A 22740-nucleotide genomic window follows, 5' to 3' on the forward strand; every position below is an offset into this window, starting at 1 on the left:
TAGATGCAATGCTAAACCTTAGCCTTATAGAATTTGACAACTTTATTATGAATTGAGGCATACAGGCTGTTGCCAACACTTGATCTTCAAATTTCCAGTGAACACTCATTCTCCAGTGTGCTTTTATTCCTCCCAGATTTGTTATCATGTCTGTCTTGCCATTGTTGCTACTCTTCACTTATGTATTTTCTTGTACTCATGGGCTAGCTGAGAAGCATGATAGTATGAGTATGTATTTGCTACACTAAATTCAGTGCCATGTCAGTGTTTTTGTTTTGTTTTTTTCTTTTCTCTTTTAACTGAACTGTAGAGGCAAGAACAAGGTATATACTGGCTAAACCCTCTCATTTTTAAAGGGTAGCAAGGAAGACTTGTGCCATCTGACAAGAAAGATCAAAGAAGTGAGTTCCTCTGTTCAGTTACCTGTCTTTAGAAGGAGTACTGCATCACCTAGCTAATTCTCAAACTTAACTACATTTATCAAGTCACTACCTGTGGGAGCATTATCTATCTAGGGCTTGCCCACAGAGCAGCATTATACAGTTGCTCATTGATCTTAAAGATGAGTGGCATGATTATTTAGAATGGCAAACATTTACCCAGATGATGTGGCACAGATTTACTTCTAAATGTAGGTTTAGACAACAACTGGGAATGGAACAAAGGTTTCCCAGAAAAGAATACAAGTATAATTCCCAGTGAAACTTTTTCATGTGTTTTTTTATGATAGTGAGTATAGTAAATAAGATTATGCCACTTCTGATCCTTCACCTACCACCTCATTTCTTAACAATGACTTCTCTTTTGAATCACATTGGAAATGACCCACAACTTATTAATAGCTGATCTAAATGAAGATAATTATGATGTATTAGAGGGAGCCTGTAGTTATTTTTTTTAACCGAATACTCTTCCTCTTTTCTGTTCCAGTGGTATGTAATAAATAAATAAATGAACAACCACCACCCCAACAACAAAAAACACAACCAAGAAAGCCAAATTTAATTACGCTTCTAGAATTATAACTGATCCAATTTCCTAGAAGACTCATCGCACACTTGAAGAACATCTGGAAATTCTATTTTACGTTTAACGTGGCTTCTGTCGTTCTTAGAATGTAAGTAGCCATATCTGATAAGAACATTGTACTTATAATGTAGATAAGTTTACACTAACTGGAAACAGAACAGGAATAATCTGTAAAGCTAGGAAAAAAATAAATAGGACTAAGATAACCAATTAAAAAAAAAAATTACTTAGCTTGCAGGAATGAAGACATGTCAGGTCACTGTTACTTTGAACCACTGGCAGGAACTGATGTCTTCAAAGATGGTGCAAATGAGTCCTCCTCCGTAAAAATGGACATCACTATAATGTAGGTCAGGTGTGGATTCCTGCCTGTTTCCTTAGTGACCTGCAAAGAGAAGGGCAACACTTTGAATAAGTCTGTAAAGATTATTCTGTTAGCCACAACACTGAATATGATGCTATGCATTCCTCTAGATAACTGTATCTAATAAATATCATCAGTATTTTGGGATATGTGCCTATGAAGAAAGTGATGCTACAGATTTTAAAATAACCATTTCTAATTTGCTCATGCAAAAGTATATGGATCAGAAATGCAGTTTTGGTGTAAAAAAAAAAAACAAAAACAAAAAAAAAAAGAGGTGAGAACAGAATAATTATTCTTTGTCATAAGCACAGTGTTTTTGAATATCACCATGTATTAAATTCTTAGTGAAACAGTTTGATTAAACATAAATATCACAAATACTGTTTGCCTTACAACTTTAGGCCTGGTAAACAATTTTCAAGTGAGAAGGCAAAATGCACCTTAAGAAGCCTGGGCACTGAGTTTAGTAGCAGAGATGTTTACATCCCAGGCTTCCCTGCAGTCCCCTGTAGCATGGTAAGCTTACCGGGGCAGGTGCTCTTTCTGTTCTGAATTGCTGTTGTACAAAAGAAATAGATCTAACATTTTGTCTGAAATCATTTATGTAAATATAGGTTGCTAATTCTTAATATGAAATAGTATGTATAGTAACAATATGTTTATGTATCCATCATTACACTAACACCACTCGTTATTTTACTTTGTGTAAAATTTTACTGATTTAATTTTTTGTAGGAAAAGGCAAGCTGAAAGTAGGTCTCCATTCTTAATTCCTTCTGCAGAAGTACACGTCAGCAGCTGGAGCTACTTTACATAGGATTTAAACAACAGTAAACAAAAACAGATTAGAAAGGCTGCTAAAGCCTCAACCACAATGCTCAGTTTAGCATCAATTTTACAATCTGCCTACCACTGTCTAAGACCCAAAGGGGCAGGATTTCGGCTTGAAAAGCTGGCTAACTGCAACGCCTGGAGAATCTGAACATTTCACAGTCACAGGGAAGTATAATCCTTAATCTGTAAATGAAGAACTACTGCCCCAAAAGTCACTGCGAATTGAATACAGTTTTCAGGTCCCCAGGATGGGAGCAGGGTCTCCTTCTTGCCAGCATTGTTCACAGTTTAAATAATGACTTGCTTGCAGGTGCTTATTGAGGAGTAGAAGTCACTCAGAACAGAGGCATCCACTAGACCCAGAGCAGGACCCATGTACTAGGCTGTGGCTGCTCAGGCACATATACAAGGTAAGTACGTTCTTATAAGTAGTTGAATGTATGTACTGATACATCTAAATCCTTTTGTATATATAACTATATTCTGCAGCCTGCAGATGTAAGAAATTGCACATCCATGCGTGCTCAAATGATTTCTCAGATTTGTTTGCTTCACTATGATTGAAGCCTCAGCATTCAATTAGTACAACATGGAAATCAAGTGTCATTTTCAAGTTTAAACACTATTAATCCTCTCATCTTCTTCCTAGTGAGAGAAGACTATTAAACACATTTCATACTTGAGCAGTATTTTAGGAAACTGCATTCACTCACATGCCTTAGTTCATTTTATTAAGCATGTGAGTATTATGGCTTACAACCATTAGCAAAAGGAAAAAAAAAAATCAGGATAAAGTGATTTACATTTACTTTGGCTATTGTAAGAGAATTTGTTAATGAAATGCTTTTGTGTTCAGCTGAGAAGGTTAAAACCTTTTCAGTATAAAAAGCAGTGGAACTGCAGAATGAAACAGACAATTACTTTCAAAAAGAAAAACCTAACCCAACATTTTGAGCTTCCAAAAAAAAAAAAAAAAAAAAGGAAAAAGCTACAGACATACTTACTGTAGACTTTGATTTTGCATGAAAACTACCATGCACCAACTAATACTGCATGCAGCATTTCCTTTATCATTTAATTATGGATATTGGTTACATGCACACTCAACTCTGGGCAATGGTACAAAGCACAAAGCTAACTTTCTCCGTGTTTGTTTGCTTTGTTTCTTTAAACAAAGCCAAGTTAGTCAGCAGAACCTAGAAGTGTTTTAGATATTGAAATGCAAGCAAGTTCTTGGCTTTAGCTTAAGTAGACTTCTCTTCCCAAAGGACAGGTAGAACATGGAAAAAGGATGAACAACTTGGTGAGTAACAGTCACTCATTTGGGGGCGTTATTTCATGCCACGTCACTTTAACAGGATGAACCAAGACCAGGATCCATAGTCTTAACTCGTATCTCCCCTCACTGGCTATACATCCATGTGTGTTTCCTGGTGAGTGCTATGGCCCTGAATGCTATAACTTCAGTCTGAGGCCTTACTCCTTTCTTAATTACCTCTAAAATTAGTTTTGCTCATCTACTGTGTAAAGTGGGAGAAATTAAAAAGCTCGAGCCTTACACTACTCATTTGGAGGATGAAAACAGACAATTGCAACTAGATGATCATTTTAACTAAACTAACAATATTTCCTTTTTTTAAAATATACACATTACTGAAATAAAAAGCCAAAGTTAGTTAACTTAGACTAAAGGTAGAAGTTTTACCTTTAGAAATGGTACTTAAAATGAAGTACCAGAAAAATATGATTGCACAGAATGTAGTTTTTAAGTGTTGTTAGGGACTGATATTTATTTCAGTCCTTTGTGAGTCCCATCCTTTCAAATGATATTTGTGTTGGCTCCTGGTTGTCCTTTCCCACTCAGCCCTGCTAGGAATGCTGGGAAGTGATGTTATTTGGGAAGGCTTATTTCTTAAAATATCCCCCTCTATAACAAAGCTCATAACATAAGGGAAGACCAAACTGAGACAGAACTGTCGTTAGCAAAGACAGCAGGGTAGGGCATGTCATAGCCGGTACGTGCTGGCTGGGGTAAGCAGGTTGCTTCCCTTTGAGAGGTTTTGTGGCTTTTTGCAGGTCAAGTGGCACACCTTGCTGTTATGGAATTATGGAAAAATGTAGAAATCTGAGTGTACCTTTCTCAACACTAGGTGCCTGTACAAACAAACAGTGTAAGCCAGTGTTAGAAAGGATTATTTTGAATATAAACATTATGCAAGGAGAAAGAGTATTAGACTAGAAGAAAACTCAGAAAAACATGTAAACCACCAAATAACGTATCCAACGTATCCTCCAAGTGGAGGTGTATTCTACATCTACTTTCTGCATTCAGGGCTCTTTTTTGTATCAATCAAATCTCTTTTCTCTTGCTTCCAGAATAAGAATGAATCAGTTCAAAGTTTTCCCATCAAAACATCCCCGCTCTGCCATTGTTAACAGAATTATATTCATGATGTTCTTTGCAAGCATGGAGAACAAATTCATGAGAAGCCCACCAGTTACTGTGTAGTACTGCACCTGCTTAGCTGTCTTCTACTGTCCAATATATATTATTATTAAAAAAAATAAAAAAATCACTACTGCTATTACAACCAGCACAGGACAGATAGCAGAAAGATTGAAATGAAGGTTTGCAGTGAAGCTCTAATCTACACATAAAACAAAACTGAAAGGGAACGTTTCCCTCAGGTGGAGACTTCAGGTCTTGCTCTGAAGCCTCTGGCCATTCAAGCAACCGTTGCTCTGGTGGCCTGTAGGTTAGCGCTTTGTAGTGCTGTAGAATAACTGGTCATAAGCTCAATTTTTATGTTTTAGTTCTTTAAAACGTTGGGAAGGGTTTAGGTTTGATGGTTTGTAAAACCAGCAGAGGTCTGCATTGTGTATGGAAGCTGTGACCTCCAGCTCAGGATCCATTTCATACCACCACCACTCTACTTAGGAGCTTCATAGACAGGCTGGCAGGAGCCTCGGCCCATAATTACATCATTGAAACTGAACTGTTTCCATAAATTATTTACTTCCAAGTAGTATATTCCATGAGGGGAAAAACCTTGTCTCTCCATGTCAAGACAAGAACCTCCTCAATGGACTAAGCATGCTCCATTACAGGTGGAGAACAAGAGATGGAGTGCATAGGAAAATAATTAGACTGGGAAAAGAATGAGCTCTCTGAGGGAGTATGCCAATAAAGAGCAAATGTCTGTAATCCCTCAGAAATCAATAACATAATAAATTAGGCATATGCCACAATTGTTTCCAATTTTCTTTCTAGCAACCCACCACCAAATAACATTAAGAAGAGTTGTATAAAATCAATTTCATCACAGGCATTTGTTTTGTAATATTGAGACATATGGATTGTGCTTCTCTCACCTCCCATTAGAGCACACATTCACAGAACTGATTTTCATGCAAGCAGATAGATAAAAAGAATTCAACCTACTCACTGTATATGCTTTTTATAAATATTAAACATTTCTCTCTCTCTTCTCACCTTCTTCACCCCCTTATAAAAATACTGTCCCACTCTGTGAACATGAATCAAATAGTATTACAAATATTTCACTACTCTTCTCACAATGAAAGATTACATTAACTTTTTACAAAAAAAAAAATAAAAAATAAAAATAAAAATCTGGTTTTCCGGCTATTTCCTGTCTCATGTGCTGTTTTTGGCTAGAGCTGCAACCCTGACCTTTCACTTCACAGCATAGAACAGGACAAGTTTTGGTGGTAGAAGCCGAGTGCCCAAACTGAAATTGCAAACTGCATTTGATAAGAAGCACAAAAAACTCTTAGTCATTGCTGTAGAGCTGGCTAAAGCTACAGCACACAAGGAAGGATGTCAGTTTAGTGCCTTCCTTCCCCGTCCTCCTCGCTGGCAGAGGAGAAGGCAGGATGCACTATCAGCAGCCTTAGGGGCTTCCTCTTATGCAGCAGCCGCTGGCCAGGCGGGCGTGAGCAGGCAAGTAATAGTGACTTCCAGGGCTGGAAAAAGAGATTGAAGTGTGGCATAGACAGCGTGTTCGGTGCCAGACACATCCAGGCAGGGAAGATGGAAAGACATCAAAGAAAGCCTCCTGCCTCACCCACACAACCAGCTTCTGCTCAGATCCTTATGATTTTGAATTACTGGATTCTTACTCAGTCTTTGAATTCACAGTCAATTTTCTGAAAGGGTGAATTAGTTCCATGGGAAGTCGTACATGTTTCCAGGAGGTATAGGCATAGGCTAGAACAGACCAGTTCACTGATCCCGAGGCACTGAGTGCACTGGGTTAATAGTTACCACATGCACATACAAATCCCAGGATCTATTTCCCTCACCACCACGAGATACTGGGGGGGGGGTAGGGGGGGAGGAAGGGATCTAAAGGATCTAGTTTAGAGTCTCATGCAGCACAACTCTTAAGCTATGTCCCTGATATGTGAAAGGACTCGTAACAAAGAGTAAACGAAGATGCACCTACTGCATCTTGCAGAATGTCTTAAAGGGTGTGTCCTTCAGTATTACTGAACAGGAAGAAGACGCATCCTTTTAAACATGTACCAGACCTATTGCCATATGCATTGTCTAAAACTAGAATCACAAGTTAAAAAATCCATTTAGGTTTTATTCTGGTATGTTTGAAACTATCAGAGCAGTCAGCTTTCAGCTGAGCTTCTGCAGTCACCTGTGGCTTCAGCCCAAAGGAACATCTTAGTCTGCAAGTCTTAATTTCAGCAGAATTTCTTCCCTGTTACAAAACCAGCTAACAACAGACAGCTAAGCCAAACTACTGCACATTGAGGAGACTCTCACTATAGATTTTCGAATGCTGCTAAACTAATTTCAGCTCATGATTAATCCTGAGAATTTAGTGAGGTACAGTGCTGATATTCTGATAGAGGATGGGGAGTGCTACAGTCCCTTGCTCAATGTCCATGAAGGGCCTTTACACCGTGGATGGAAAACAAAGTCACAGAAGCCTTTGATATCCTTCCAATAAGCCTTCACCACATTCAAAGCCTCATAAATTCTGTTACTTGAAAAGCAACAGAACATACCCGCATTGCTTTCAGTAGAGGAGGTGCTGGAAAGGGCTTTCTTGTTTCAAGAACTTTTGCAGAGGGAGTTATAAAAACAATGGTAAATCTTCCCTTCTCATCCATTAAATACCAGAGAACAAAACACTCTTATCTGATTTCTGTCCATGCAACAGCATTGCATTTCCAAAAAAGCTAGTGAAAGCAACCAAGTAGCAGGGTAAAAACGTTAAAAACACTCTTTTGAACAGCCCTGGATCCAGAAATGAGCAAGAATTGGAGGTTTCATCTCAGATTGGTGAAAGCAGAAATCAAAACTCTTGCAGAGATTTGATTCTGAACAAGATACAACAAGAAATGGTTGTGTGTAACATGCTGATCACATCCTATTCCCCCCTCTAGTAGAGAACGTCGATGACTAAATGAAAAAAGGACCCTAATCCACTGAACAAACACAGAGAAACAGATCTCTCTCCACTACTACCTGTTGTTACCTTATCCTCAGGAAGCGCATTACATTACCCACAACTGGCTTTTGTATTTACTGAAAAAAAATCTTGCATCCTTTGGGGTCTGGGCAACTTGCAAAAATAGACACCTCCCCCAATTACCGAAAATAAAACTTTACAAAACAGCAATTAACCAACCAAAACAACTTCACAAGCCTAGAAACATTCTGTTTTCTTAGATAATTTCACATGTATCGCTTTTGATATAGCCAATGCATAAAGTTAGTCCATTGATACCTGTGAGGCATTCTGACCATGAAATCAATATTCCTATCATTTTTGAGATGCTTGTTTCTAACCATCAGTATCAGAAGCCAGATGAATGATATGAAAAGCATTTCAGAAAATGTCTTTTGCATCTTTAAATGCCAAACACACAAATAGACAGCTAGACTTAGCTTCTGACCCAACAAGAAAAAGGTGTGACACAGAGCTGAGAGCAGAAGGATCTCCAAGAATTCATGAACAGAAATTGTTCTTCCCTGTACCCTCGACTGGACATTTTCTCTACATCTTTCACTGCTTTGTTTCCTGGACAGCCAGACTTCCAGTCTCATGGACTTGCCAGTATAGCATACGTATATCTAAGGCAGACTGAAAGCTCTCATTTAAGAAGATAACCATTAGAAATACACATCAGCTTTTGTTAATGACCCCTATAGATAAACGTTCACCTATATTCCAAAATTAATCTTTTAACATTACAAAAATATCTATGCTTGATGCAACAGCGCACATGTGCAGGTGTACATGATGCTAAATGGAGTCTGGTGCTTTTAGCAATTTTTAATTCTGGAATAGGCACCAAGAAGTCTGTTCCCATTACATATTTTTAAAACATTTCAAAATAGTAGCCACTTAATTCTTTTCAGAAGGAAACAAAGTTTTCTGAGATTTAACTATACGTTTACTCAGCTCAACTTGGGGGAATATGTAATGATTTAGTAAGGGCAGGCAGTCTGTCCCAATACAGAAATATACAGTAACACGTCACCTACAGCTGAGCAGTGCCCTACAGCTCAAGGGCAGCATGTCCATGGTTAGAATATCTGTTTACAAACTACTGCTCGTCTAACTTATACTGCTGGGAATACAAGACAAGCCTTTAAAAATCACTGTTTAAAAAATAGTACAAGATTAAATAAAAAAAAAAAAAAAAGGGGGGGGGTTAGTTCAATTTTTCAGTCTTTTATTGCTGTTTGGGGTGACTTGATAGCTATCTTCACAAGTGGCATGGTGATGTCAATGTCAGCGAGATGGCAAGGACTGTACACCACCAGTTATGTTTTCGGAGCCCGACCAGCGTTTGTGGCGCCGTGTACCAGAAGCACGGACGGAAACCAAAGCTCCCGTTCTGACGTGCAGTTGTGGCTGATTGGTGGCACCCTGACTGCTAACTCAATGCTTGTCTGAGGTAAAAATCACTTCTTGTGCCCGCCCTGCTCTTTGGCTCTGTATACCTCGCGTGTCCCTGTAGAGTGCATTATACAGTAGGCCTTTATGCCATTTCGTGTATGGCTCCAAGGAGATAATTGTATGGGTTTGGGTGGCTCCCCCCCTTTTCTCCCTCTCCCCCCCCCCCTTTTTTTTTTTCTTTTTAAATCTAGTGTGGTCAAATCAATCTTTAAAGTTCAGTTTGTTCCAAAGGGTCTGTAAGGATGAACATTTGATTACGTCTGAAAGCTCTTTCCCATTTCTTTATTTGCCCAGGGACAAACAGATTCTTTTAATGAGACGTTCCCAGTGATGAGAATATTTTGAAGAGCTGCACACATCAAGCCATTCCCCAAATGTTTCACAATTTGTAGTTTCCTTCTGTAAGCGTAAGGATCATCTTTGAGCATAATACCTTATTCTGTTTGGAGTTCAAAACACTTTTCTAATACGTTAAACCACTTCCCACAAACTTCACTCTCAGGAAGTTTGAATTGGCTGCTTTTCCAAAGAAGTCTGAAGGATGCCAGTGTTCTCAACTTTGTAAACTCAAAATGAACTCGTATTCGTGCTTCAGATCAGATGAAAGGCTCAGGTTTTGTGTTTTCATTTTAATCGGCATGGTAGCATTTTTGGAGTCCAGATATCTAGTTCCTATTTCTTGCTTTTATAAGTGCTTGCTCCCTCTTGTGCTTTGCCTAGCCCACCTGCCCAAACCACTAGCTTGAGACTTTTCACAGCAAGAAAACAGCAAACACAGAGAATTGCATTTCTACATTGGAGGCTGGGACAGAACTCAGAAAGGCCCCGTAACACTAAGTGAAACAAATATTACTGATCAGCCAGAATAGCTGATACAGACCTCTCTCTCTGAACACCTGAATAGATCCACTGAAATGTCTCATTTAAACTTATTTTTCTTTTTAGATGATGATTAGTAAATAAATAAGCCTTCATCATTTTGAGTTTAATAGTAGAGCAAGTAGTGGTAATAACAGCACTAGCAGCAAACAACAACAAAATAATCAATCAACCAAGAAAAAAAAAAAAGAGCAAAAACCACTAATAAGACAAAACCTAGGATCGTGAAAACCTTAAAAAAAAAATCCCAATCAGTTGATTATTATTATTCTCATTATTCTAAGAAATTTTAGAGCTCTATCAGTTCAGAAGTAACTTGTGAAATACAGCCAAACATGGATATAACAGAACAATTTGTACAAGTACCCTATGAAGGCCAAGAGCCAAAAGAAAGTGATAATAGAAGAGGAAACACATTTGACAAGTGACTTCTCTCATACCAACCATGCATCCAGGCTGCAGATCTGAGCCTGGTGGTGGCCCCACCAAGGACAGAGCCCAGCACCACCTGCCCGTGGCTCTGCCCTGAGGGTGCCACTGACATTTACCTCCATGTTTTAACCTCTGCTCACTGCCACCTGATCGGAGAGCACCTCCCAGAAGAGCTCTTCTCCCCAGTCCTACAGAAAACCTCAGAGTTCTGACCACTAACATCAAACAAGGGTCAAACCCTGGAGATGCATGGGGCTTGTCGGCCAAGGGGTCACAGCCGATGCAGAAATAATATGAAGCAGCAATAGTTCCTATTTTTAGCCTTAGACTATATGAAGCCACAAGGGTGGCTACTGCCTATAACCATTTGCTCTGTGATTTGCATTCCATCAGCTGACCCTCTGCAAGAGTTGGGAGTCCCAAATCTCACCCTCCTGCCAGATCTTCTCCTGTTTTCACCTTCTAAAACAAAAGTCAGGGTGACCCAACATCAGATGTGGATTTAAAAGAACATTGGATTTCAGTTCAGTCCCTAGATAGGATTCCTTAAAACAGGAGGTGGAAAAATGTTCAGAATAAAAAAAAAAAAAAAAAAAAAAAAATACACCGAGCCAATGCTACCGCCTGCTGATTGTCAGCTGGCGTACACAGCCCATTAAACCGCTGCAGATAGCGTAACAGCTCGTCTCAGTGACTGGAAGGCTGAGGAGCAGACTGAATATATTGCTTCTGCCTCCACATCTCACATGCACCAGACACCATCATGACACAGTCAAAGACTGGGCCCTCCTGCAATGTATTTTAAGATTTATCTAAGTAATTACAACATATTGCAACAAATGTCTGTATCTCGAAATCATACAAGAAAGCCTTTTTGAAAGCATCTCACGAATCACTACATTATTGAGATAGCCACAGAGAATAATCTCCTATGCATTTTCTGTGGTTATTCACTTGAAGGGTTGGATGTTTGGGCGCTTTGAAAAATACAAAAAAAAAACTTCAGGAGAAATGAAAAGGAAACCTTAGAAATCTTCAAAGAAACACTGCTACTACCAAACGTAAAACAGTGCTATAAAACAGTCACAGTCACATCATTTAAAAGTTGTTTTTCACATAACTGAGCTGCATTACAATAAATATTCTGGACAGTAGATGTCCTAATTGTAATTTGGCAAAAACGCTTTGGCTGCACCAACCTAGTTAAATAAAGTGTCAGGCAGTTATTGAGCAAAATCTACCTTATAAGGCAAAGAAAATACTTGGATTTGAGATGCCCAGTAAGCAACAAACATACTCTATTAGCTTTTGCTTTTGAGATAAAGTAAACATAACAAATGTGTTTCTGTTAGAAGTTCAGCAAGTCTCTTAAACACTGTTTGTGAGGTTTTGCTTGGCCTAATGACATGGACAGTTAATTCAATCCCCAGAATGTGTTAATGGGATATTCCCAGTCAGGAATTTATCAATAAAGCTGGCAAATTCATTCACGGGACAAAAACATGATACAATTAGGGAGATCAAAGATAACCTCCATTGCTGATCAGTGTTTGAAAGGCAAATCCATTATGCTATGTAAACACAAAGGTCAGATAAGACTTTTTGTATAAACACTGGGCCAAAAGTGCTTTAGGACACTGAGAGCCTATAAATTTGTGACAACATATATACATGGATTCAAACTGTCTTCATGTACATGCAGCCAACCAGTCCCACCCCTCAGATTTGAGCTTTGTTGTCCAAATAAATGCAAATAGTGCTTCTACTTACTCTATGATCCAGGAGAAAAAGGTAAAGCAGGCAAAAATGCTACAATTCAGAGTCCAAACTATAAATAGCTTTAGGTTTTAGAAAATACAAACCAGAGAACTGAGCATTTCTGGACAGCAAACACAAGGACTGTTTTCAGACAGATGCCTACAGTAAGTCTTAAAATAACCGACAGTTTTTCTCTGTAGTTTTTCTGCACTGTTTTTCCAAGCTATTTTGGAAACTTTGAAATCTGTCTTCTCTGTAGAGAAGGAATTTCAATCACAAGAAAAATCTTTTTCAGCGCTGCACAGATCTTTTCAATAACAAGAGACAAGCATCAGCATATTCAGAGCATCAGCTTATCATTGTCTAGAATTATCTAACATATCCGAGTGGATTAAAAATGTCACAGAAATAAACAAAACAAAACAAAAAAAAACTCACAGAGTGAAAAACTGTGGAGTTTGAGAACAACTTGCTCCTAGAAAATGCCAGAGATGCCAAAACAGCTTACACAGGTCAGAAGTAAAAATTCAATAAATTTATGCTTGTTGTAGAAACAACATTACAAAGGAAGAGTCAGATTCCTTGTCTGACAGATACCAGAAACACAATGAAAAAGGTATTTAAATACATGCTGTCAAATTATGTCAAAAGTCTATTCACATGCATATCTCAGAGTAGGAATTACATTTCAGACAAAGTTTTGGGGCTCAGGAAGGTAGCAAGAGCAAGACTTACTGTGTGTTTATCCAAACTGAGTGCTCAGAGCAGATTCATGTCTAAATAGTTGTCTTTTGCTACCAATATATCTAAAGCTCACAGCAAACTCACAGTATAGCTGGCACATGTTAAATGCAAAGCTCCTGCTCCGTCCTGTTGAACTGTTTGACTACATCCATCCACCCAAACACCTGCAAGTGTTGTTACTAAAGCAAAACATGTTCAGAAAGAGGAATTGCTGTTCTTAGACCCGAGCAAGGTCACTTGGATCTTTTGGTTTTAATCCAGCCCAAATGAAACCATATAAACGGCTCGTGTCACCATGTCTGTTTTGAATACCTACAGGGTCTAGGTGGTAATTTGGAAGAAAACCCATTTTGAAAGAAAATAGCAAAATGTAGGCTGCAGCTCCTGGGGCTTGCTTTGCTTGTCAGGCCACACTCAGTATTTCGGGCTGGTAAACCTCACCAGCTGAGATGAGCAGATCCAGCAATGGGGGCTGGTGGACGAAAAGGGCAACGCACCACTATGAGAGTTTCCCTTACTGCCCCTTCCAGTCATGTCCTTACCACTAAACAATTCTCTCTTTCAGTAAGTCACATGATAGACGTTAGCTGTTAACCCAATTTAAGCTATTTTTGTTTCTTTTCCAGTATGCTCTGATCAGCAGCACGAACCACAAATAGTGCCCAGCAATTGGCGAGTGGCAGATGCCTGAATCCCATGTTTTTCATCTCAGTTCAATCTCCTTGACTCATGCATCCTGTCTACGCTAATGTTAGTTTCCTGATTGCAGTGTGTCTGCAGCTTTGGAGTGTCAACAAGTGCCTGAGCCATCCCAGAAAGCTTGCTCCTCCTCTCTGGTCTTCAGTTTTGCTTGGTTTTAATGGCTCTCTCAAAGCTACCTTGTTTTGCCAATCTACATCTGGACTCTTTGCACTTACACTGGAATGGCAGTACACTTTCTCCTCTATTTTTAAAATAATTATTTTGATGGTCCAGAATATTCTGCTTTGACATCTCAGAAGAATATGAGCTACTAGCCACTAACAGTTATACTCACCTGCCATATTCATTACACTACCACATTCTCCCACTTGAATGAAACACCCCAAACAGGAAGATCTGACCTAGAATAGACTGTTGCTTGTTTGGGAGGTGCTCGTGTCTTCATTTCCCCTATAATCTGAAATTCTCCTGTCCCAATTGCTGTCACATTCTAGATAGCGTAGTAGACTTCCATTAAGACCATTTATGAGTTGCATTTTTCTTGCAAACTCATTAACAGCATTCACTAGGGATACAAAATAGTTGTCTTTTTCTTCTCCATTTAAAGTATACAGCTAATACAAAACTCAAATTAGGATCACTACTACTTATAAAACAAAAACAAAATAGCACAGCAAGAAGCAAAGTAAAAGTACGTGACAGAATTGTACAAGTGCATTATTAAACTACTCGTCAGAACTTTAGATGCGTTCCCTTCCACCTTCAGCTATTTACCACAGAGCCCTTTTCCTTACCATTATTTCAAATATTTGCCTCCAAACCTTGTGATGGGGCACTACTCTCACCTGCATTTTACAAAAGATGGAACCAACAAGCTCCATGCAGCCAAGACTCCCGAGTCCCAGCACAACACTACTTTCTGCTCTGGATCGTTTTGATATGTTTTGTTTGTTTGTTTGTTTTTCCCCCAGTAAGCTTATGTGGAACTATGAACCTAAAGTTGCAATTATGCTCAAAGGTTTTTAAACAAATCAAAGCTCAGGTCCCAGGAACTCTGCTCAAACAGCCCACAAAGAAACACATTACCCAGCCACCATTATTTGGGCAATGGGATTATGTATACAAGTCCAGAAGTCTACAGAGTCCCAATTCAGATTTATTTCCTTAAGTAATGGACTATTTATCTAAGCACTTATTAGCTGAATAATAATTAGCTGAAGCGGATGGAAGACTGTCTCACCTTAAACCACGACAGCAAGGGAATAAATAGTAACGATCGCAGCAGCTGCATGTGCTAACACTTTGGGTAGAAACTTTAACTTGAGGCTCATATAAAGGGTTTTCTTTGTTTTAAATTACAAGTGGAGCCATTACCCAAAAGTGCAGTCCTCCCAAGAGAAACAAACTGAAACAATGAGAAACCTGTAGGCAGGAAGTACTGAAGCAGGACGGTGGGTTCAAATATCAAAGGCCACATTTCATAAGGTGTAAGTCATACCTTTCTACATCATAAACTGCTGTCCTCCTACTTGGAAAGGAAGTCGCCATCTTTTCCTCCTTCCACGAGCTACTTCTGATGATCACGCAGTGTTTACTTGACCTAGCAATGAGCTCTGAAGCCCTCAGCCACTCTAACACAGACAGAGCGATTGCACGCACAGCTCTGAGTCCCGCTGCACAGCTCTGGTTGAGCAAGACTTGTCCTCCTGCACTGAGCTAACCCAGCAGAGGTGCTACCACCGGGATGTTTGAAACCTCTACCTTTTAGTGGTACTGGGGTGACCATGGCATGCAGATCTTCCTCTGCTCTGTTTTTAAGCACTGTGCACTCTCCTTTATTTGCGAAACATTTCAAAAATAATATCAGTTGTTTCTGATTGTAATCCTTTTATAAATAAATTAGTTACTGGTGAAACAGTTCAGTTTATAATAATGCAGTTTAACACAAGAAAAGTTGAGCAAGTTAAGGGTATCACACTTCTTTTCACCCCATGAAACTGCTTAGGGTGTGCAACACCCAGCTGATTTCTGCTGTGATATTCACACTCCACTGTAGAGAAGATACAGTGAGAAAAAGAAATGAATATCTTTCATTCTGATTTGAAATTGCTTGGAGAAGTCTGTGCAGGAATCCATGCTGCACATCTGAATTATTCAGATAGAGTTTAATTGTCCACTTACTCTGTGAAAGGAAGGGATAGCTCATAGCGCCCTTCGTAGCTGAAAGGAAGCTATCAATGTTGCAGGAGAAAGAATTCATTATATTCCTCCCAGTATTTTTTAAACTTTCCTATTCTTGAACTGAAGCATTGACTTCTCTTGATTATCTGTTCAGACCATTTATAATCAATGTGTGCAGATTAAACAAGAAATCTCTCCTTCCCGGCTGTGCAAGCACTGATCACAATAAGCAGTCCCTAAGACCCATAATTTTCAGCTTTGCAGAACTTTTGCAGTGAAGCTGTGCTTAACAGACCTCATAGTTACACAGCAGAAGGCAATCTTTGCTCCTTTAAAATGAACATAGTGCTAGAAAAAAATAAACAAACACTGTGCCAGAAGAGGTAAGAAAAAGCACTTCTCAGTTAAACTAAGAAATCAGAGCTCAGAAGAAGTAACTATAATGCTAGGTTTTATATAAAACTGGTTTAACATAGGTTTCACTACCTATATGCCTTATTGTATAGGTTTAGCATGATAGACGTGATATCAAACGGGGTGTGAAATGCACAGAAATAAAATATTTTACCTATCATTTGTTGAATTATTATTTATTTTTGCCTCTATTGACAGTTGTCTTTGAAAAAACACTGCTACACAACCTTGATAATTATTAGCTAAATCTTTGCTAAAATCTCTCTTTAAAATGCCCTTTGGCTATAGAAGTTTTATGAATTGTCCAATGAGGAAGAAACTAGGATGAAGAACACCCCAATTTTAATTCTCAGGCATGTTATACATACAATAATGTTACATCTAATCAAGCACCACCAGCTTTCTTCTTGGAAATTATTCATCATCTGTTGTAGAGGTTTTCAGCAAGTGAGCTGTGGTGCTCATATACAGATATTTCCCTTATAAAATTATAATATTTAAACTAGTTAAAAGCCTGATGCAAATCTGTTGTTGCAAATGCATCTGAAATTATTCTGAATCTGTCAGAATATTAGAACTGATTGCCATTATTTGTATTACCACCAGCTTTCATAAGTATATTTTATATTGCACTTCCAGGAAGCACTTGTTTACAAAGATGGATGGTGCCCACATTTATCATATTGATAGTGCTTACCGTATCTATTTCTGCGGGTGGTTATTAAATATTTTATTTATTGCTGCACACAGCTGATCTGATTGCCATTAGTGAGACATATTGATAAAGTTACTGTGGGAGACTGATGCCGGTAACATATTTAAGACCGAGAAAAGCTTACTATTTTATGTGTACAAGTGATACTGTATGCGACTCTTGTTTCATCAGTAAAAACCCAAACAGGCCTGAATATAAAATGCTGTTTTCAACTTAGTCACAAGAATGTTAAGAATTTCTTTTTAAGATTTCTGTGTCTTCCTTGTCCACAGGGAGCAGCAACCCTAGCAGTCTATTGCTAAATTCGAAGATTGCTCTCATATCATCTTATTAATAAAACTGTCAGTCACAACACTGGTCGTACATTTTGCTGTAGATTTTCTCTTTATTTTCAAACAGACTTTTAACCAGTCTCCTACTATATTGAGAACAAAGCCATATCAGTCTAAATAGGACACCACGTGGTCTCCTCTGGATGCTCTGAACCACCTGGCCTTGCCTGCTTTCCATGACATCTATACACAGCCCACGTTTCACAGCTCAGCCCCAGTTGTGCTTTGCACACAAGCAAGCCAAGGTTCATGACTTCAAGTCAAGACATCCCCTGAGTAGCCTAAAAGCCAGAAGTAATTGCATTTTTCATTTAGTTACTGGAAAGAAGAGACGAAAGATTCAATGCACATCGCATGACTGTCAAGACAGCACAGCAGAATTACATATATGACTTGGACTGGTTTTCAGAAGGGATGAATGCTTAACTTCCTTAGACAGGGGTAAGCAAAGTCACAGGAACTGGGAAGTGCCTGCTATCTTAGCCCTGTACCTGTGAAAGATTATTCTTTCAAGAAGAAAAGCATTAGTTTTGTTTTGTGCGGGAAGGTGAGCACAAAAAACTAACTTCTTTTAGAAGCTTACCTACAATAATCAAAGTAATACTGAGAACATTCTTAGCACTTCTCATCTATACGATGGGTAGTTTCTGCAGGAGAAGAAGCAGAAAGATGAGGAAAAATCTACTTCCCTTAGAACAGTTCTTAACCAAACACATACATGAAAGTACTCTGTAAACACGACTGGAAAACTCATGTTCCATATGTTATTTATCACTGCTGGAATGAAGTCATGTTTTTTTCCTTTCACACCCCAAAGACTGTCAACACCGAAACATTTTTGTTGCTTAACTGAGAATTATTTTTTCACTTTATAATCCATTACTACTAATATGAAGAAAATTATTTTTAATTTGAAGACAAGCATGGAAGCTACTTTTTTTTCTTTTTTTTTCCCTCCTCCAGTTTAGTGCTGACACAAGCAATTCATGTTTCTGATCTTTCTCATTTCCATTCTCATCTAACTGCCCCAGCTTGTGGTTGTGGACCCAAGGTTTCTTCCTGAAGACCTGTTCCTCATGTTCTGTGCCTGTGACTTGTGTGAGGAAGCCATGTCAGTAATTTCTGGGCAAGAACCGACCCGAGATGCAGTGCTTGTTCTCAAAGTCGCTGCACTGGGCTGCTTTGTCAGATTCTGTCTGACCACAAAGTCTAAACATGCCCTCTGAAAGTCCAAAGAAACAGGAGGCATCAAATGAATAATGTAGTTTTACCAACTGTCTACAACATTTTCTGTGAAGCCAAATTACTTTGAATTTCAATGAAGCAACACCCATTAAAAAGGATCCTGTCCCTGTCTTTTGAGTTCAGCTAATATACTATATATGAATTTAGTGTAATGCATTTTAAAGAAATCAAATCTTCTCTTATAATGTAGCCAGCTCCAGATATTCCTTACAAATAAATACAATGATTCCTATGACATTTTCAGAACCTCTGTAAGTTTGATTTTGAGCTCCAAGTATCAATGTTCGCAGCTTTTCCTTGCTGTTGTTTACTGCTTTTAGAGGGGGAAGGGATATAGAGCCTTCAGCAGTAACACATCAAACCTAGCAGTACTACTATTGGCCCCACACATCTGGAAACCAGAAATTCTCCTTGCTAATTTAAAGAAATAGTATATATCTTTTAATTTATTTGTGCATAAGAACACATTGAATCAGCATTATAAATAAAATTTAGCAATGTGTTTGTTTTAAACAATCTGAAAAGAGTTTCTCATCAGAAAAAGTCTCCTTTCTGCAAGCAAGACACTTCAGATAATAATTTTAATTTTTAATGCTTCCTGGTGGAAGACTTGCCCGTACCTAGCTGTGGCCACCTGCAGCACAGCCCCACATCACTGCTCGACTGACAGCAGCCACATGGAGTCGATGAAGCAGGTACCTGCCGAGTGCTTTGATTGCTCCCCCTCACCGCGGCAAGAGGGACACCTGACATGGGCCTGACAAGTGCAGTGCTTGTCCATTAGTTTCCTGACCAACTGAAAATGTTAAAGCTGAGTTCTGATAGAAGCTGTAGCCTGGTCTTTCAGGACATACACGTGTATTCTGTGCTAAATGAACTAGTGATTGACTAGCTTCTGCCACCTGATGCTTGGTAGAAAACCTCTGCCACAAAATGCATGTAGAAGTCCATATTTCCAAGACATAAGACAACAGATGCCTGCATATAGATACGTTCCCTACCAGCTGTGATCCAGGGTTATTATCTGGTGCAAGAGCCAACCTCCAGAGCCAGCCAGCATCCCTTTGCTTTATTTACTCAGTAATGTCAGCCCTGTGTTTGAGCTAAGAGCCTCTACCAAGCAGCGACTGTGTCACTGTTAAATAAGTCAGGCAAGGTTAATTACCAGTGTGTTTACATATAAAGATGATCTGCGATGAGAAAGACATCGCAAGAAAAGTACAGTGTGATTAAATAGAGGTAAAACACCAGATTGTTTGTTTGAGCTTTCCATTGCTGTAGAAGTAATTTTCTCTCCCTCAAGAGCCGGAGCACAGCTTTTTCTTTCAGTCAAGAAGCTGATTCACTCAACATCGCTTTATTTAATCAAAATGCAGCATCTCTATAGCACATATTTTTCCCCTCATAGGCAGCTATCTGTGTTGCTAGGTTGGGTAGTGGCTGAATAGCTCTCGCATGCAGACGTATTACAGATGTATAAAATGTCAGCACAATTTACTGAGCCTGGTGAGGATGCCTTTGTTACAGCTTTTGTTTTAAATCCAGTACTGTGTCTGCCTCCTAGGGCCCCGAAGTGAGTCTCTTTAAAAAGAGCTACAGATTTATTCCTCCACTTTGAATAAGTGAAAATGTGTTTTGTTGAAACCTCAGGAGAGTAAATGGATTTACTATAGAATCCCCTTTTGTTTATGGGCTTGATGAAAGCATTTGGCACTTAATGATTCCCAGGCTATTCCAAGTTTAAAAAAGAAGAAATCAAGTGTGCTGAGTGTTAAAATGTTTTCCACCAACCTCAAAGCAAAGTTAACATAAAGACTTGCTTCAGGTGTCAAATTAGTATGGAAGTGGAATGCTTACTAACTCGCCTTCTCAGCATTTACACCCAGTATATTGTCACATTTTGTTCTTAAAACAGACCCAAAAGCACGGGAGGTGAGGGAGACCTATCCACGTGGCCACTTGAAATCCAAACCTCTTCCTCTCAGCTCTCGCTTCTCCCATCATCTGCTCCTCCTCCCATCTTCATTTTCTTCAAAAAACTTTGCAAAAGTTCTCAGATGACAGCAAGTGCTAACTTCCCACAACCACAGAATAATGTCAAGAATCAAATTTATGTAAGCACAATGAACTTCCATTAAATTATTAAACTCCTCATAAGAGACTGTTTATGTTCTTCTATCAAAGTGGTTCAAAGTGCAAAATTTCTAACAGAGCGCTACTGACACTATAAATACACAGAGGACACAATAAATTATCACTGTTAAAAGGTTTTATGTAGGGATAGCTTAGGTAGCAGCAGTTGTAGCTTTTGGTGAGCAATCTATTTGCATTACCATAGAGAAATATTGCAGTCTATATCAGTTTTATTGATTATGACTAATAAAACACAGGAATTAGAAAGCTTGTTAAAACCCAATATCTCACCTAAAAATCTCAGAGCTACCTATTTCCATTTAGAATATTCACGAATTTTACAGCAGAAATATTTTAAATGTTAAAAACACTTTTTTTTCTTTTTTGTCTGTTTTTTTTTCTTTTGAGAAATAGTGAGCCACCAGTGCATTCCCACTGAGAGACCATCAGTTTCTCTTTAACAGAATAATCAGGCATAATATGCTTATCTGATCCTGTTCTCTAGCCAATATATTTCTCCCTTTCAGTTTTTCCTCCTTCTTGTCAGCCTCTTAGGGCTCTGTTCTTTATATCAAGCTTTTAATAGATATTTACCCACAGAAGCTGCAAGACCTGTCCAAGTCCCTGCAAAATACAGTATGTGATGTGCTAGTTCTTACCCAATTAGTTTTTCTCAGTCTATAGATTTTTTAAGGGAGGTTTCTCAGTCTGTAGATTTTTTTTTAACTTTTGGAAAACAAATTTCCAAGGCCATTCAGAAGTTTGTGTCCTTTTTACAAAGGCAGTTCAAAGCCAGTTAGGCTCCCTCCTCCCAAGAGAACTACACTGTATTTTTCCTTTCAGGGAAACAGACTTTGTACTGAAGACATCTATGTAATTTGGTATTTGTATGGATCCTTCAGCATAAAGATGACAGACAGCATGTAACACAACCGGGCATGCAGAACCACTCTGCTAAAGTTATTTCTGCCTCTAAAATACAAATGATTGAAAAATAAAGGGGGCAGAGGGATAGGAGAGGGATCATCATAGTATCCTAAGATTCTTCCTATCCTGGACAGCTTTGGTTTATTCCCTATAACGAATGGTTGACAAAGGACTATTAAGAGAAAAGGTGAGGAGTAAATGTACACGTACATACACTTGTATACTTTATGACTGCATCATAACTTCCTGTGGTGACCACATGCCTTTAAAATCCAGGAGCTTCTGAATACTAAAGTAGCAGCAGATTTGGCTATTCAAAAAGTTCCCCAGCTCTAAAGGAGGAAAACCACTGGCTAAACTCTCAGGGTAACCTTCCTCTGAAACCAGTTCTTCCCATCTTGGCCTTTTTGCTTCCTTTTCACACATAAAAGGGGTTTCTAGTGAAAAACCTGTGAAGTACCTTAGGATGTTTCCTCCATGCAATCCATTAATTATCTTGAGAAAACCCATCATTATAACCCTAATGCAGACCTTAGCTTGTCTCTCACTTTGTAGCATTTACTACTGCTCTTTTTGAAAAGTACAAAGCGCTCCTGGCAGATCCAGCCAGTCGAGCAGACTCCCACCTGGTTCAAACACATGTCATGGACTGATCAGATCGGCCTCTCTCAAAGCCATGGGTTGTACAGCCACCTGCAGGGATGCCACAGGGTTACCATCTCTTGGGTGGGGACTGTCCCCAAACTGCCAGTTACCTCAAGCGACCTCAAGTTCACTGCCAGTTACCTTAAGCAACGACAGCAGTGCTTCTTATTACAGTGGCAGGGAAGTTAATCCATAGAATAATTTTGTAAGATGCAGTATGAGGAGAAAAACAAGCCAACATCTTAAGGTTATAGGAAGCAATCCTGTGAGGCCATCAGGTCAGTATCAAATACGCCTGCGTATTTATTTTGAAACAGGAGTGCAAGGGAATCCCAGCGGCAAAGCAGGGAGCAGTAGCACTAGTGGGAGATGAATCAAATGCAACAGGGGTTTTGGAATTGGTGCCACCAGCAGTGTGCTGCACCCTGGCCTCAGGCACTGCAGTGTTACTGG

The 22740-nt window shown here is 39.0% G+C and overlaps 2 long non-coding RNA genes across 3 annotated transcripts in view; one reads left to right on the forward strand and one right to left on the reverse strand.

Annotated features, from left to right (window-relative positions):
- Positions 1–16450, forward strand: part of LOC137856099 (uncharacterized) — a 272780-nt gene extending 256330 nt beyond the window's left edge. Inside the window, exons 12-15 of the long non-coding RNA XR_011096196.1 lie at positions 311–401; positions 931–1117; positions 2132–2640; positions 13620–16450. This is a non-coding gene — a long non-coding RNA (uncharacterized lncRNA). The remainder of the gene's footprint in view (positions 1–310; positions 402–930; positions 1118–2131; positions 2641–13619) is intronic.
- The window catches only part of LOC137856100 (uncharacterized), a 44817-nt gene that overhangs the window by 9551 nt on the left and 12526 nt on the right, over positions 1–22740 (reverse strand). For both annotated transcript variants that reach the window (XR_011096198.1, XR_011096197.1), the window contains exon 2: positions 1257–1414. This is a non-coding gene — a long non-coding RNA (uncharacterized lncRNA). The remainder of the gene's footprint in view (positions 1–1256; positions 1415–22740) is intronic.

Source organism: Anas acuta, chromosome 4 (genome assembly GCF_963932015.1).
Source record: "Anas acuta chromosome 4, bAnaAcu1.1, whole genome shotgun sequence".
NCBI lineage: Eukaryota > Metazoa > Chordata > Aves > Anseriformes > Anatidae > Anas > Anas acuta.